General features: G+C 36.3%; 1 protein-coding gene across 1 annotated transcript in view; it reads right to left on the bottom strand.

Moving 5' to 3' along the window:
- MALRD1 (MAM and LDL receptor class A domain containing 1) overlaps window positions 1-19,203 on the bottom strand; it is a 754,089-nt gene that overhangs the window by 315,209 nt on the left and 419,677 nt on the right.

Consider the following 19,203-nt stretch of genomic DNA (forward strand, 5'->3'; position numbering starts at 1 on the left):
ATTGACAGATATATATGCATTTTGAAGGAGAATATCTGTTAGAATGTTGAATATTACTTATATATTCATACCCCTGCTTTTGAGGAAGTACCATGTATATATTTGGTTTCTGATAAATCTTGAAATGTGTAGGTGGTAATGGAATATACTTCCAAATACACCATAATACATAAGCTCTGAGTACCCTAAAGATTTTGTTTCAGGATAAAAAATTGAAAGCCTCACTTTGGCTTTCAGATCTAATTTATATCCTTGAACTTACAGGAAATGCTGTATTTGAGGAGACTTGGGATACTTTCCTAGATCAGTAAAATGATACTTTTTTTTTTTTTTTTTCATTTTGAGTAATCCTTGTGAGTGATCTATTGGCCAAAACCCTGGAGGGGGAGAGGGATAGGGATAGGGGTCAGATAACTGACATTCCTAAGAACACCATGTTTCTTTATGTGTTAAAGTGAATCTACTCTTACTAGCTTTTAAGCTAAGTAAGGATGTCATGTAGCTTTTCAGATATGTTAGTAGTATTTCCTCATCTTCATTTGTTTTCTGTTTTCTGGGTGTCTGTCCCCCTGGCTTTCGAGAATGTCAGAATGGCAAATGTTATAAACCAGAGCAAAGCTGTAATTTTGTAGATGACTGTGGAGATGAGACTGATGAAAATGAATGTGGTACCTCCTGTACTTTTGAGAGAGGCTGGTGTGGCTGGCAACACTCCTTGGTTGAAAACTTTGATTGGGCTTTGGGAGTTGGCTCTCATCAAACCCTAAGACCTCCTAAAGACCACACACTTGGAAACAAAAAAGGTAGGTTATGAGGCTTTTACAGCATCTCTAGAGAGATTACTCTGGTACCATGGCAAGCGAGGCAAACATTTAGTGAGCCTATTTGTCTCCTGGGTCTGCCATCACAAAGTACCAGATATGTAAGCCACAGGCATTGTTGCACAGTTCTGGAAGCTAGAAGTGTGAGATTAAGGTGTTAGCAGAACTGGTTCCTTTTGAGGGCTGTGAGGGGAAATCAGTTATTTGCTTCTCTCTTAGCTGCTGTAGACTCACACGTTACTTGGCTTGTAGATGGCCCTCTCCTGTATCTTTACATTGTCTTCCCACTGTGCATGTCTGTCTCTGTGTCTGAATTTATCCTTTTATTTTTATTCTTAGTATGGACTGAGGCCTGCCCTGATGACTTCATTCTAATTTGGTCATCCATAAAGGACCTATTTCGAAATAAGATCACGTTCACAGGGAATGGAATTGGGACTCCATCATCTTTGGGAGAGCGGGGGATGTAATTCGACACATAACGGGGGAGTTACCAAATTTTGAGAGAATCAAGTTTTCCCAAACAAGGATTAGAGAAATGGGATGATATGTGTGAAGGGAAGGTAGTTGGGAAGCTGCAGAGTTGATGTGACTGTAAGGTCACACATGTCAGAAGTGTTGGGAATGCCTCAGTTTTGCCATGAGTAAATGAGGTCAAGTCTCAGACTCAATGGTCAAGGGATATCAGTAAAGAAGGGACCCCGAATTCCTGGAAGCTATCAAATAGGAAAGATGGTGTCTAAGTGTGGAAACTCCATGGGCTTATGATGAAACAAAGTCCTCCAGGAGCCCAAACTGACCACACCAGAGAAAGGAAGGTCTGAGCCCCAAACACTCAGTTCTACGTACATAAATAAAATGTTTCAAGTATTTGGATACGCAATATAAAACTCAATATCTTTTTTTAAAGATTTATTTATTTATTCATGAGAGACACAGAGCAAGAGAGAGACAGAGGCAGAGGCAGAGGGAGAAGCAGACTCCCTGCAGGCAGTCCAATAGGGGAGCCAAAGGCAGACACTCAACTGCTGAGCCACCCAGGCATCCCAAAACTCAATATCTTTCATGTTACATATTAAGATTCTCAGCATTTTACTTATGCATTCCATAGGTGACTGAATTTGTGAAAGTATACCATAATTCCTTTATATATTTTTCGTAGATACTATTTTTGCATTGTTTTACAAACGGGTAGTTTAGGGGGTCCATGAAATGATTTCTATAACTATTTGTTGATTCAGTGGCATAAATATCCTGTCACATCAGTTAATCTGCATACTGTGAAGTACTTTGCTCAAAGCACAGACAGTTGGAAATTGTTCTGTCAGTGAGCTAGAAGTAAGGCTATTGGGTTTTCTTTCTGTTTCAAATGGAAATGCCTTTAGCAGCTCATAGCCTATGAAATATACTTAAAAACCCTAAGTAAGATGGAAGAGCTAAAATGATCCCCTCATTCTTGTTCGCGCCCTGTCTGAATGCCGTCCTTGTTCCTAGGACACTTCTTGTATCTGGAGGCTACTCCATTGGGTCTTTGGGGTGAAGAAGCACACCTCAAGAGTGCTGTGTGGCAAGAATCCAGTGCTGCCTGAACCCTAAGTTTCTGGTATTTCCTATCTGCAAAAGCCACGGGGTTCATTCATATCCTCATTAAGGTAGGATCTTTGCCTGTGATTCCTCTGGGCTTATCAAAGTGTTCTACAGGCAGCCCATGGCCAAAGGGAGTTTTTACAGTTCTGCTAACTTGGCCAGAAGAAGCTTCCTTTCATCTGGGATGGGAGCTTCTACTTGTGGTTCACATGTTCTGTGGGGTTTGATAAGCATGGCATGGGAACTAGCTTTGAGCTCAACATCATACCCTGTGATTATGACTGAATCCCAGAGACTCCTTTTATGATAACATGTAGTCTAAGACTCATAAATTTCTTCTTGCTGTTTTGACATTTCCTTCCCTATCCTTCTCAGAAAAAAAAAAAAAAAAGAGATTATTTGTTCATCTGAAGGGAGAGTGACTTTTCATTTTAACTTCTGTTTGAGCAATCATTAAGGGAACTAATATTAGACATTTTGGTTCTAACCACACCATGCAAAGGACTGAACTGCTCCAGAGAATGATCAAGGTGTGATTACATTGAACTGCTTATTAACTATGACACAATAATGCATTTTCTTAGTGAGGATTAATTGGATGTTTCTGTCAGGGCTTTAATTTAGTATAACAAAGTGACAGTGTTCAGGGAGCAAAATAACAAAGTATATATTAATATTAATAAGACCTGATTCATATACCTTTACTCTTTGGCAAGTTAAAACAGCAGCAAAAATGAGATGAGTGTGCATGCATATGTGTGTATGTGTGTGTGTGTGTGTGTGTGTTCATTTGAGAAATCTAGTTAGAATTCTGAGAGAGCTGACTTTAAAAACATGCTCTAGAGGCCACTGCTGTTTTATCACACATGAGCTTTGCTGAAGTACCCTAGCACTGTTAGAGAACACCTGACTAGAATACCGAAGGGCTCCTCTTTTGGAATAGCTGATGGCTGAATAGTCTGCATTTTATCCAAAAACCAAGTTAACTGTATATTCTAGGGTTATTCGATAATCAGAAATGCCTACCTAATAAAATACGTGCAGCAAATACCGCTGTGATTTATGCTTGCATATAAATATAGGAACTTAAATATAATGATTAAAGTTTGCACAAGAGTGTCCTGTGAGTACACTGCTGCATGTGACACCTGGCTACACAGGGAAGGATTTCGCACATGAAAGATTTTGCACTGCCTTGTGCACTGCCTTTGCTTTAGTATTTGTTTCCCTCATATTCACCTTAGTCTCTCTTCCATCATAGTAACAAACTTTATATTACTAATAATATGTAAAATTAAACTATTGTGAGAGAGAAGTCTTCCTGTCAAGTCAGGTTGAACTCCTATGATTCTTCCGATTGATTCCTATAGACATTTAACAGTATTTTTTAAAAACTATCTTTCTGCCATGTTTTTTTTTAAACCCAGTAACACTTTTTTTTTTAAGAAAAAAAAACATGATTATCGCATTTAGTGATATTTATTGCAAAAGAGACATCTTTCATTGTGTATATTATATTCAGGAATTTTAGAGCAATCATTTTATTTTGGTAATTAATATGATACGTATTTTTGATCATCATTACAGAGTACTTCTTAGGCTTCTCTCTTTGTGGAACCATGCTGGATTTTGACCTGCTCATTAATTTGAAAGCATCCTAGCCAGATGGCAGACACAATAGGGGCAAGAATTCTGCCTTTTATTTCTTTCTTTCTTTACTTCTCGTCTTTTGAAATGGTCTCGATTTATGCAGGTGTTGCCTCTGGCTCAGTCTCCCCTGTCTCTTCCCAGGAATATCTCCTTCTGTGTTTCCCTCTTTTGCCTCCATACCAAACCCAACACAATCTGGTAGGTTGAGCTTTTTGCAAAACTTTCCTTGACAAATTTTGCCCACCATGATTACTCCTCAGAATAATAAGCTGTGTCCTTCACAGCTCCCAAAATTCTTCTTTTTCACTAAATGTTCAATTTATATATTCTGTTTCAACAGGCAGGTCATAAAATCTCGAGAGAAATTTTAGTGTTTTTTTTTTTTGTCCTTCTGGGCTCTTCAGAGAAGGGACTGCAGAAGAGGAGTGGTGCCATGCCAAAGCACCCTTTTTGGGGACAGTCCTTGTGAAGGAATGACTGTTATGGGTTACCTGCACAAAAGTAAAATCTAGTCTGGGAAGAGAGGGTGGTTCAAGATGATGGTGTAGGAATACCCTAAATGCAACTCCTTCCTTAGACACAACAAATTTCTAGCTATACATGTAATAATTTTCCTCTGTAAACAAACAAGGGAAACCCCCCCATGAGAACTAGATGACTAGCCTTTCTACAATAAAAGACAAAAAAGACATTTGGCAAAGGCTAGGAGAGGAAGAGGCATGGCCTCCCTGGGGCCCTGCCCCAGATGCAATAACCCCACAATAGGGACCAAAAGAATCATAGAACTATAAGGAACATATATCCCACTCTGAAAGGGCTCACCTGCAAACGCACTCACATGAAGATCTAGCACAAGAGGAATAGACTTGAAAGTACCTAAACCATAAGCAAGGGAGATGCACTAATTTTAAAATGACTGCCAGAGGGTCAGGAACCTGTGAGGACATTATCCAGGGATGGAAGTGCTGGTGTGTGCCATTTTTGCCACTCATCTTAACTTCCTGATGATAGAACAAATGGGTGCCATCTTTGGTGCCCTCCCTCTAGCTAACATATGGAGGTCATGGTCCGCTCTCCCTGCCACATAACCAGGCTGGGGGAAGCTCCCCACATTTCATTCACTCTGTGCATTATCAGAGCTGCATCAAGACCAGGCGAGTGACAGGAGCCCATCTTCCCCATGTAGCAGCCAAGCCACAAGCAAGTCAGATGAGCACCCTAACTCTACCTATCTGGTGCATAAATGGAGTGGGCAAGTGGTGGGAGCCCTAATCTCCCTGCACAGCAACTGTGGCTCTTTCAGAGCCAGCAGACTTTTTTTCTTTTTAAGATTTTATTTATTTATTCATGAGAATACACAGAGAGGAAAGAGAGAGAGAGGCAGAGGGAGAAGCAGGCTCCACGCAGGGAGCCCGATATGGGACTCGATTCTGGGTCTCCAGGATCACACCCTGGGCTGTAGGCAGCGCTAAACCGCTGATGCCACCAGGGGTGCCCCAGAGCCAGCAGACTTACTCAAGCCATACTGTAGATGCCCATAGAGTGCCTGGTTCTGGTGGCCAGGGGAGGATGTGCTTCTGGCTCACATGGAAAAACTCCTACACAAGACTACTCTCTCAAGATGAAGGGAGGTAACCATTTCACCCAATACATACAGAGAAACAGAGAGAGGCAAAATGAGGAGACAGAAGAATATATTCCAAACCAAACAACAAGGAAAATCCTCAGAGAAAGACCTTAATGAAACTGAGATAAGCAGCACACTTAGTAAAGAATTCATAGTAATGGCCATAAAGAGGCTCACAGATCTCAGGAGAAGAATGGATGAACACAGAAAGAACTTCTACAAGGAGATAGAAAATAGATGAAAATACCAAAGAGAAATTAAAACTGAACTGAGAAACACACTGTAGGGGTTCAACAGCAGAATGGATGGAATAGAAGCATGAATCAGTAAAATAGAAGCAAATCCATGGAAAACACCCAATCACAGCAGGAAAATGAAAGCAAAAAAGAATTTTTAAAAAGACAAAATGCCTTAAGGGACCACTGGGACAGTATCAAGCAGAATAACATTTTCATTATAGGAGTCACAGGAGGAGAGGGAGAGAAAGGGCCAGAAGAATTCTCAAAGAAATAATGGAAGAAAGCTTTCCTAATTCAGGGAAGGGAATAAATATTCAAGTCCAGATAGCCCGAGAGTTTCAAATAAGGTAATCTGGTGACGCCTGGGTGGCCCAGTTGGTTGAGTGACTAGCTCTTGGCTTTGGCTCAGGTTGTGATCTTGTGGGTCATAGGATTGAGCCCTCATGTTGGGCTCTGCACTCAGTGGGAGGATTGCTTGGAGATTCTTTCCCTCTGACTTTCCTCCTGCTCTCTCTCTCTCTCTCTCTCCCCCCAAGTAAATAAATAAATCTTTTTTAAAAAAAGAGAAAAGATGAACCCAAAGAGAAAGACACCAAGACATGTTATAATTAAAATAGTAAAAATTAATAATAAAGAGAAGATATTGAAAGCAAGAGAAAAGCAACATGCTGTATAAAAGGGAGCCATTATAACTCTATCAGAAGGTTTCTCAGCAGGAAATTTATACAACAGAAGGGCATGCATAGCATAATATATTCAAAGTTCTGAAAGGGAAGAACTCCCAACCAAGAATTCTCTACCTGGCAAGTCTGTCATTCAGAATTGAAGAAGAGATTAAGAGTTTTCCAGGAAGCAGAAGCTAAAGGAGTTCATCACCACTGAACCCAACCATACCAAAAATGTAAAGGATGCTTTTCTAAGCTAAAAAGAAAAGGTACTAATTACTAGTAAGAAAACATATGAGAGTTAAAAATCTAACTGGAAAGGACAAGTAATCAAGGTAGTGAGTGGATCAACAACTTATAAAACAAATATGAAGGGTGAAAGACAAAAGTAGTAAAATAAAACTACCGCAATGAGTTAAGGGATAAATAAAATAAAAAATATGTTAAATGTGTTATCAAAAATATAAAAATGCAGGGGAGAGGAGTACAAATATAAAACTTTGGGATACGTTCAAAATTAACTTACTGTCAACTTAAAGGAGACAGTTATATACGTGTTATATGTGAACCAGACAATAACCACAAAGAAGAAAGCTTATAGTTAAGAACACAAAAGTAAAAGACAAAGGAATCTAAATATAAAGAAAACAAACACAAAGTAACAAACCAAGAAAGGAAGCGAGAAGGACAACAATAACAGTGAGGAAACAATTAACAAGATGACAGTAAGTACATACCTATTAATAATGACTTTAAGTGTAAAGGAACTACTCTTCAATCAAAAGACATAAGATGGCTAAATGGATAAGAAAAACAAGACTCTTCTATAGGCTGCCTTATCCAAACCTCAATGAGATATCACCTCACACTTATCAGAATGGCTATTATCAAAAACACAAGAAATAAGTGTTGGTGAGGATGTGGAACCCTGGAACCCTCCTGCACTGTTGGTGGGAATGCAAACTGGTTCAGCCACTGTGGAAATCAGTATAAAATTTTCCTCAAAAAGTTCTCAAAAGTAGATTAGATATCATGTGATCCAGCAATTCCACTTATGGGTATTTATACAAAGAAAACAAAAACGCTAATTGGAAAATATATATACATGCCCGTGTTTCCTGCAGCATTATTTACAATAGCCAAGTTATGGAAGTAACCCTAAGTGTCCATTGAGAAAAATGTTAAAGAAGATGTGATATACAAAAGAATATTTTTCAACTGTAAAAAAAAAAAGAATGAAATCTTACCATTTGCAACAACACAGATACACTTTAAAGGCATTGTGTTAAGTGAATAAATCAGAAATAGACAAGTACCATATGCTTTCACTTATGTGTAGAATCTAAAAAAAGTAAACAAACGAAATAGAAAGATACAGAGGACAAACTAGTGGTTGCCAGAGGGGAGAGGGTCAGGGGACAGTTGGGATAGGTAAAGGAGATTAAGAGTTACAAACTTCCAAAAAAAAAAAAAAAAGAGTTACAAACTTCCAGTTATAAAATAAGTAATTTATGGGCATGCAATGTACAGCCTATGGAATATAGTCAATAACATTGTAATAATTTTTTATACTAATAGGTAATAACCAGACCTCTCCAGGCGATCATTTCATAATATGCAAAAATATTGAATCACTATGCTATATACCCAAGACTAATATAATATTCCATGTCAATTATAATTCAATAAAAAGTCTGATCTGAAAAATTTGTATTCTGAGATACATACATGCAATCAGATGCAAAAGGTATGCTACCATTGAGCAATAATTCAATATCAATGTTGTTGTAAAGTGTAGTTTTGATTATACATCACAACCACAGTAGTGGATACATTCATTGAACATCAAATATTTAACATTTATTGAACATAACACTTAATACTATTTTATGTAATTAATTCTTAGCACAACCCTCTGAGTTAAAGAATGCAAGCTCCATTTTACTGAAGGATGGTAAAGGGAGTTTCATAGAAATGTCTACCTAACCAGTCACTGACAGGCTGGGACTTTGAATTTAGGTATATTTACAACCAAAACTTATGTTTTTATCCTCACCTTTATTCCCAAGAGTTTTTCACTGATACTAATGAGTTCTGCTTTTATAATGAAATACAGATTCTATTTTAGTGAGATCTATTTTCATTGGCTCAAATCATGAAATAATTTTCTTTTTTAGGAAAACAAAATGAGTAACAGTTCCTAGCATACATATTTGTGACTCTTAAACTACTCCTGTAATAAAGGAGTTAATTTAGGGAAATACCAGGAAAGCAAAACTATTTGTTTAGGAAACATTTAGTAAAAAACTGCACAATTTTCCATATTCTATATGCTATATTTTTATTCTATGTATTTTTATTCTATATTGCTTGCCTACAGTCACATGACAATAAATTTTCACTAAAGTGATGTATCTGGAACAAATGTAATCTTTGTGTCTTAAGGTGACGAGTGAATTACATGAAGATGGAAAAAAGTATTTCATTTAGAAATTAACTTATTTTTTCTTTCCTTTGAATTTGCTTTAGTTATATGTGTAGAAACACACAAAATAAAATGAAGTGAATTTTTCAAGAGAAATAACTTTTTAAAACATAACTAATTTTTTTAATAACATTGGACAATTTACCATATAGGAGGATAGATCTGTCACTCTCATTTCTTGGACCAAACCACTTTGTGAGTAGGATTTAGTCAATGGTGACTAGTTGTGTCTTCATTTATGATGAGTCAATGAAAACTCAGAGGGACTAAGTATTAAGTTCAAGGTTGTAAGTAAGTGGATGAGCTAGGACTAGAACTCAAGTGATTAAAAATTAAGCTTAGAATGTTACGCAATCAGTTTTGTTTCTGTCTTTCTATAGAGGAAAATCAGATGTTAATAATTTAAATTACATTGCCAGGTCTTTTCCTGATTTAGTAATTCTTTTTTTCTTTTCTTTTTTTTTTAATTTATTTTTTATTGGTGTTCAATTTACTAACATACAGAATAATCCCCAGTGCCTGTCACCCATTCACTCCCCCGCCCTCCTCCCCTTCTACCACCCCTAGTTCGTTTCCCAGAGTTAGCAGTCTTTATGTTCTGTCTCCCTTTCTGATATTTCCCACACATTTCTTCTCCCTTCCCTTATATTCCCTTTCACTATTATTTATATTCCCCAAATGAATGAGAACATATAATGTTTGTCCTTCTCCGACTGACTTACTTCACTCAGCATAATACCCTCCAGTTCCATCCACGTTGAAGCAAATGGTGGGTATTTGTCATTTCTAATAGCTGAGTAATATTCCATTGTATACATAAACCACATCTTCTTTATCCATTCATCTTTCGTTGGACACCGAGGCTCCTTCCACAGTTTGGCTATCGTGGCCATTGCTGCTAGAAACATCGGGGTGCAGGTGTCCCGGCGTTTCATTGCATTTGTATCTCTGGGGTAAATCCCCAACAGTGCAATTGCTGGGTCGTAGGGCAGGTATATTTTTAACTGTTTGAGGAACCTCCACACAGTTTTCCAGAGTGGCTGCACCAGTTCACATTCCCACCAACAGTGTAAGACGGTTCCCTTTTCTCCGCATCCTCTCCAACATTTGTTGTTTCCTGCCTTGTTAATTTGCCCCATTCTCACCGGTGTGAGGTGGTATCTCATTGTGGTTTTGATTTGTATTTCCCTGATGGCAAGTGATGCAGAGCATTTTCTCATATGCATGTTGGCCATGTCTATGTCTTCCTCTGTGAGATTTCTGTTCATGTCTTTTGCCCATTTCATGATTGGATTGTTTGTTTCTTTGGTGTTAAGTTTAAGAAGTTCTTTATAGATCTTGGAAACTAGCCCTTTATCTGATATGTCATTTGCAAATATCTTCTCCCATTCTGTAGGTTGTCTTTTAGTTTTGTTGACTGTATCCTTTGCTGTGCAAAAGCTTCTTATCTTGATGAAGTCCCAATAGTTCATTTTTGCTTTTGTTTCTTTTGCCTTCGTGGATGTATCTTGCAAGAAGTTACTATGGCCGAGTTCAAAAAAGGTGTTGCCTGTGTTCTCCTCTAGGATTTTGATGGAATCTTGTCTCACATTTAGATCTTTCATCCATTTTGAGTTTATCTTTGTGTATGGTGCAAGAGAGTGGTCTAGTTTCATTCTTCTGCATGTGGATGTCCAATTTTCCCAGCACCATTTATTGAAGAGACTGTCTTTCTTCCAATGGATAGTCTTTCCTCCTTTATCGAATATTAGTTCACCATAAAGTTCAGGGTCAACTTCTGGATTCTCTATTCTGTTCCACTGATCTATGTGTCTGTTTTTATGCCAGTACCACACTGTCTTGATGACCACAGCTTTGTAGTACAACCTGAAATCTGGCATTGTGATGCCCCCAGATATGGTTTTCTTCAGAGAGTTAGAACAAATTATTTTAAGATTTGTGTGGAATCAGAAAAGACCCCGAATAGCCAGGGGAATTTTAAAAAAGTAATTCTTTTTTTCAAAAAATTTTACTCATTTTTGGTAAGATGTCTCCTTTTACTTATATTTACTTACCTTTTACTCATTTACATCCAGTATTAAATTTCTTGTGAAATGTAAGTGTATTGCTTTTCAGATCATCTAAGATTTAAAACAAAAAATGAAACAAGTTCTCAGAGGTAGAACAAAGCTGTATTACATAAAAAGTCAACTTGTTTTTACAAATATATTTAATTGTACCTGTTTTTCTGGTTACTTGTTTTCTGATCAGGTTAATTATGGATGAGTTATATGTAGATTTTAATGCTCGAAAAATAATTTGAGAGGGGTTTTTCAGTGTACCTGTGTTTGACAGTTTGTTTTCATAGGTAAAATTCTGTCTAACCTCATCAGGAAACAAAAGACTTTTGCATCTTTTCAGTCAGCCATTTGAATAAATGCAGGAACACCTGCTACCTGAAGAGTATTAACCTGTTTTGGAACTACTCCATCTGTAATAAACTGTTGATATTTTAATCAAGATGACTGTATGCTGTAGGGAATTTTGATATATTTGACTGAAGGCATTCAGGGCTGTTACACTGTTATGATAGAAAAAATAATATATTCAAGCCAGAAGTGGAGAAAAATAATGTATTTCAGGAGAGTCCTCCTGATTATAGCAACCTAGTTATGCTGAAAGACCATTACTAAATTAGTTCATTGTTTTATCTTGCTTAGTGGTTCAGAGAATTTTAGAGCAGATGGGGTCGCCTGTAATTTGTTTAATCTAAACTATTCATTTTGAGATAAAGGGGCTAAGATTATGAGGTTATATTTCTTGCCCCAGCTCACATGGTATTTTAAGAAAAAGAATATGAATCCAGTTTTTTTCTGACTTCTAATTTAGAGCTCTGATATTTGTCTACCTAGAAATTCTATCTGAAGATCATATTCAGTATGGAAATACAGATTTTGTTCAATAGGCTGTGAAAAATGTCAAATCAACAAACGAAAGGCCAGATCCCTTTGCCTACTTAGAAGACTGGTTGTTCTGGGTCTGCTTTTACCCTGAAGCTAGTGAACAGTGAACCTCAGTTTTGTTAAGGGTTAATCAACAAAGCGAACATTCTCCATCCTTCCGAACTCACCACTATGCCACCCCTTACACATATGCTCACCACAGTCTTACTCTGAGAAGATTTACAACTAATTGCTAACACTACAGGTGTCTAACTATTGGAGTGTATCAGAAACATTTTCGGATTTAGGCGTATTTTGATCTGTCCAGCCAACCAAACATCTGATACTATTTTAGTCATCTTGGCATTTTATTCATTATTTCAGAGAAAGGAATATAGAAAACATGGATAGAGAAGATACATAGAATCAGGATATAGAAAATCGATTTTTTCAAAGACTGCCTTGTAGATTTTAGATTGTAAATCGATTAAACTAAGTCTTTAGTGCCAGAACTTCACTTGCTTTTCCAGAATTGCTTCAGCATGTTAGCAATTCAATTTACATAATTTTGGCTATATTATATTATTGACCTGGACCAAATTGAGAGAGAAAACAGTTTGATTTTGGCATTTTAAGCTATAGCACACAAGTAGCAACACCTTTAGAGTTTTATTAAATTAGTTGTCACAGGCTCACAGTGCCCTGATTTATATAAAATCAATGTTCCTTTTTATCATCTTGGGGAGCGTGGCAGTATTTGTTCAAGGCATATTTTTGACTGAGATGTTTCTAAAGTTCTTTCTCCCCCCCTGCCATGATTTACCTCTTTCAGATGTCTTGAATGCTACCCACTATGGCTTCTGAGAAGCTGGTGCCTCTGGAGTCCCTTGTGTCATGAAGAGAGAATTTCTATTAAGATACTAACAATTTTAATTGATTCCAGTAGTTTCTCTTTTAAGAGAATGATATGGCCAATTCTAAAGAATATAATTTTCATGCCATTTCTGCTATTTTGCTTTCATTTCTTGTCCCACAACTGTTGCTACTCTTGTGATCGATTCCTGGTTACAAACTGATTCCTTTTTTCCTGTGTGATGTGCTAATTCTTTTGCACTTATTAACTCTCTTAATCTTCAGAATAAATTTACAAGATATTGATATTTTATCCTAATTTTTCAGGCCACAAAATTGAGACTCAAGTTATATAAATTGTAAATAGTATAATCAGCATTAAAAACCAATTCTAACTCCAAAATCCATCCTCTAAACCATTGCATTCAATTTCTGTTTTTAGAATTTAAAACATTTAAATTAAAACATTTAAAACATTCTCATAGCCAGGAAACAGTGTATTAGTGATGATCAGTGCTTTCCAGGGGCTCTGATCCACATATGTTAGAGAAGGGAAGTGATTACTTTGTGTTTAGCAACTATTATAGTTTTGTTTGTTTTCTAACTTAGCTTGTCAACAGCTGGCAACAGTAATTATATTTATCTAAATCATTCTGCCTCACATCTAACTTAATTCAAAAATTTCAAAATCATATTTAATAGCATTTTAAAGTTGGTGAGGAAAGAATGAATTAGAAACCATGTAATTTGATTTTTGTAAGAGCAAAGCTAACTAGATACAATCTCTTAATTATATTATTTTTTGTTCAAATACGAAATCTTTAAAACCATTGCAAACATCTATTCTTTGGGAGTCTTCCTCTCTCTTGGCTTTTTAAACTGGGTCAATAACAATTTTTCCCTCTGAAGACAGAGACATTGTAAATTAAAAGCAGAATTCTTCACAGCAGTTCTTTTTTTAAAAAATATTTTTTATTTTTATCTTTAGAGAGAGACAGAGTGCACACATGTCGGGGGACAGGGAGAGGGAAGGGATCTCCAGAAGACTCCATGCTGAGCATAGAGTCACATGTAGGGCTTGATCCCAAGACCCTGAGATCATGACCTGAGTAGAAACCAAGAGTTGGACACTTAACCAACTGAGCCACCCAGGCTCACAGCAACCAGTGGTTCTTAATCATGTGTGTTATGTGTCTCTGTGTGTCACAGATCTCTTTGGCAGTCTGATGAACTTCTTAATAATACTGTTTTAAATATATGAAACAAAATACTAGCATTACAAAGGAAACAATACCAATTATTAAAATAGTTTTTAAATCCCAAAATTTGATTTAGTAAATGTATATTAAGTGACAAGGTCTGAAGGAGAATGGAATAAACATAAATGACTGATAAGCATAAATGACATTCTTGAGATATTTTCAGCTCTGTAAAGTGATATTATTTTTATTTTTGGTGAGAGAGTCACAGGTACTACTATTACCATGATGTATTGCTTGCATTCATTAAAGATTAAAGAAAACACCAAAGTTTAGTTGAGTTTACCAAAAATAAAGATGTATTTCCCTCATCCATGTTACAGTCCCTTGAAAACCAGTATCTTATATATAAGAAGCCTTGAAAAGTTTTATTGTGTTCAGCATTTACATTTATTTTTTAAGAAAAATCAGTGTGCCTTCAGTTTCCAGTAACTGAAGCACAGACACTGAAGAGGGCATTCCATCTGAACCAAGGTCAGAACAGGTGAATTGTACATAGACGTAGGTGACACCACAGCAAAGAACTGGTTCAGCAGGCTAGGTATCAGGTTCACAGCCAGGTACAAGTAGCCATTTACAGACTTCTGCTGGGGGATTAATATATTGAGATTTTTTACCCAGATTATGAGTTGTTTTTTTCAAAAGTCGTAAGTAGCCGTAGCTATTGATTCTCTGTAATATAAAATAGGGGAGAAGGCAGAGAAGAGAAACTGTTGTAATTTACCTAGTTTAAGATGTCTTTAGCTAGTTGCTTCACAGGTTTACTGTTCATTTGTTTACAGAAAAGTCAGGTGCAATTGTGTACAGAGTTGCCTCTTGTAGGAATCCCATGTGCCAGTTAATTTCACTTGTTTGTTTCCTGCCAATGTTCGCTTTTTAACTGTTTCAAACAAATTTTTCATGGGAAAACAGTCCTTTGTTCTCTCACTACATTTCACTTTTTTTTAAAGGACATTGCCTGAAAAATCATAATAGTCTTCAGCACATGGTGGTAAATTTTTGGAATTCACAGGTTCTCATCAGTTAATTTTTAATGCCTGCTCTGTTAATTTTCTATGCAGCCTGTAACATAGGCTTCTATCAATATAAGTTGGAATTGCTTATCTGTGGGTTGATTATTCTAACCAAAATCACATCTCTGACTCAGAGGCTGCTACAAGATTGGCAATATGTGTTTACTAATTATAGATCGCAGAGTCCAAGTAGGGAGAAAACCCCTGTAATTCACCCTCATATGCATTATCAAAATAAACAAAATTCTAGTAATGTTAGTAATCTTTGCTCTATAAGAGATGAATATATCACATGTTCCTATTTGTACTCTTTGGTGAATTTCAGCTAAAACAAATGTTTAAAACCTATTATTTAACAATGAAGAAATATTTAGGCCCAAATTCACATTTTCCAGATGAGTGCATCTCTTCACATCTTCTAAAGAGGCCAGGAATATTTTCTATTAATGTATGAATTGTTTCAACAAAGGCCCTCGGTGAGTTCTGCTGGGATTCCGCTTCTGTGGATAGCATTATGTGACACATAAATAAAAAAAAAAAATTGGGGCACTTTAGGGTATACTGTGCACTAATTTATACAGTCTCTTGCTAACTAACCATTTCTTTATTGGACTACAACTTTCCTTTGCAAATACTGAGTTCTGTCTCAGTCCCTACTCTGTCCAGGCCTTACTTCTAATTCATGCACTCAAACAAATCTTTGCTGAGCTTCTACTAAATACACTCCTAGCTGACATGAAGCTTGTGAGTTTGAAGTGGAATTGACTGTTTGCAAAAGGCAGCAGTATGCCAGTCAGTCTTTCTACCAGAAGCGGCCAAGGCTCTCCCATTAGTCCTTGGGTGTTCTTCAATATTTAATCGTCCTCTTTCTGAAATTATCCTCTTTCTGAGAAGTGACTTATGACTTCCTGTGCTGTATTCTTGGAATGGAACCTCTCCAAGCCTGCATCCTCACTGAGTGGCATTGTATCCCATACCCCTGGGGCTTTTTTCATGGTCCTACTCCCCTGCTGGATGACTCTGTGTATAAAGTTCTGTTTTCCAATGACTAGGAAGCTTTAATGATGAACAGAGACTGCATCTGCCTTGTTTACTGTCCTATTTCTAGCTGTAGCAGAGTGCCTAGCATATAGTAGTTACTTTAATTGCATGAGTTGAAAGGACAAGCAGTGCATAATTACATGCCAGTTACCTACAAAAAGCATTTAATATTCTAGGAATTCAAAAGCTATAACATGTTTATGTACTGAAAGTGCTGGGAGGAAATAAGAAAAAAATGAACTGGATTTTGAGAGTTAAGGATTTGGATAAATAGAGGAAAGAAGAGAAGGTATTTCAAATGAGAAAACAGAAACATAGGGAAGCATAAGATGTATTCAAAAAACCTTGAATTTACCAATTATCAGTAACTAAAGATATAAGATTAAGGAAAGTAATAAAGTAAGCATTAATTTAACTCTTCAGTTTATATCTGATACTGCAAAGTAACTGTTATTCAACACAATATTGCTTACATTTATTTTTATAGTTGTCAGTTGTTTCTGATGTCTTATCTTTACCTTTTGTCCTTTTTGGGGGGAATACTCTATTTTATCCATGCATTTAATTTTTACTGAAGTATAAATGATATACAAGATAATATTAAGGTATATATCATAGTGATTTGATATTTTTACATGTTACAAAATGATCCCCATGATAAATCTGCTTGTCATCTCCCACTATGTGAAGTTAATACAATACTATTGACTATATTCTTTATGCAGTACATTACATCCCCATGACTTATTTCTTTTATAACTGGAAGTTTGTGCCGTTTAATCCACTTCACCACATTTACCTGTTTCCCCCATCAACTCATATCCTCTCTGGTAGCCTATAGTTTGTTTCTTGTACCTATGAGTCTGTTTCTGTTTTGTTTTGTTTTTTTAGAGTTCACATATAACTGAAATTATAAAGTTTTTCTCTTCTTCTGTCTGACATATTTCACTTAGTGTAATAGCACTGATCTAAGTCCATCCATGTAGTTGCAAATGGAAAGATGTCATTCATTTTTATGGTTGAGCAATATTCTGTTGTATATACCTACCACATCTTCTTTCTTCATTCATCTATCACTGGACCATTAGGCTGCTTCCACATCTTGGCTGTTGTAAATAGTGCTGCAGTAAACCTAGGGTGCATATATTCCTTCAAATTGGTGTGTTCATTTTCTTTGGATAAATAAGTGAAATTGCTGGATCATATAATAATTCTAAATTTAATTTTTTGAAGAACCTCTATAATGTTTTCCATAGTGGTTGCACCAATATACATTCCTCCCAACAGTGCATTGGAATTCCCTTTTCTAAGCAGACTCACCAACACTTGCTGTTTTTGTCTTTTTGAAAGTTAATCTGGCTAGAGTGATTTGCATTTTTCCCTGTTGTTGAGTGACTTTGAGCACCTTTTCATATGCCTGTTAGCTATGTTTGTCTTCTTTGGGAAGATGTCTATTGAAATTCTCTACTCATTTTTAAATCAGATTGCTTTTTAAATATTAAGCTGTATAAATTCTTTCTGTATTTTGGATGTTAACTCCTTATTGAATATATGATGTGCAAATATCTCCCACCATTTGGTAGGCTGCCTTTTTGTTTTGTTGATGGTTTCCTTCACTGTGCAAAAAGATTTTTACTTTGATATAATTTCATTTGTTTGTGTTAACCTTTGTTCTCCTTCCTTAAGGAGACTAGTCCAAAAAATGTTGCTAAGATGAATGTCACAAGTTTATTGCCTGCGTTTTCTTCTAGGGGTTTTATGGTTTCAGGTCCTACATTCAGGTCTTTAGTCCATTTTGAATTTATTTTTTGTATATGGTAGTAAGATAGTGGTTAAATTTCATTCTTGTGGCTGTCCAATTTTCCCAAAATTATTGATTGAAGAGAATGTCTTCTCTATTGTGTGTTTTTGCTTCCTTTGTCATAGATTAATTGACCATATATATGTGGATTTATTTCCAGGGTCTCTATTTCATTGACCTATGTGTTTTTTTTTTAATTTTTATTTATTTATTTATGATAGTCACACAGAGAGAGAGAGAGAGAGAGGCAGAGACACAGGCAGAGGGAGAAGCAGGCTCCATGCACCGGGAGCCGGACGTGGGATTCGATCCCGGGTCTCCAGGATCACGCCCTGGGCCAAAGGCAGGCGCTAAACCGCTGCGCCACCCAGGGATCCCCGACCTATGTGTTTTTGTGTCAGTACCATACTGTTTTGATTACTATAGTTTGAAATTAGGGACCACTATGCCTCCAGCTTTGTTCTGTGCCAAGATTATTTTGGCTATTTTGAATCTTTCATGGTTTCATACAAATTTTAAGGATTCTTTGTTCTAGTTATGTGCAGAATGTCATCAGTACATTGATGGGAATTGCATTGAATCTGTAGATTCCTTTGAGTAGTATAGACATTGTAACTATTAATTCTTCCAATCCATAGCACAGTATATCTTTCCATTTCCTTGTGTTGTTTTCAGTTTCTTTTTTCAGCATTTTATAGTTTTCAGAATACAAGTCTTTCACCTCCTTGATTAAATTTATCCCTAAGCTTTTAATTTTGATGCAGTTGTAAATGAGATTGCGTAATTTCTTTTTCTCATAGTTACTAGTATAGAGAAGAAACACAATGAATTTCTCTGTATGCTAATTTTGTATCCTATAACTTTATGAAATTCCCTTATTAGCTCTAATAGTTTTTTTTTTTTTTAGTCTTTAGGGCTTTCTATATATAGTGTAATGCCATCTGCAAATAGTGACAGTTTTACTTCATTTTCAATTTAGCTTTTTTTTTAAATTATCTAATTGCTATGGCTAGGACTTTTAATACCATATTGAATAAAAGTGACAAGGTTGGGCATCCTTGTCTTGTTTCTGATCTTTGAGGAAAAACCTTCAGTTTTCACCACTGAGTATAATGTTAACTGTGGATTTGACATATATGACCTTTATTATGTTGAGATATGTTCCTTTATACACACTTTGTTGAGACTTTTTTTTTATCATAAATGGAAGTTGAATTTTATTATATGCTTTTTCTACACCTG

This window comes from Canis lupus, chromosome 2, assembly GCF_011100685.1.
Source record: "Canis lupus familiaris isolate Mischka breed German Shepherd chromosome 2, alternate assembly UU_Cfam_GSD_1.0, whole genome shotgun sequence".
NCBI classification, from domain to species: Eukaryota; Metazoa; Chordata; class Mammalia; order Carnivora; family Canidae; genus Canis; species Canis lupus.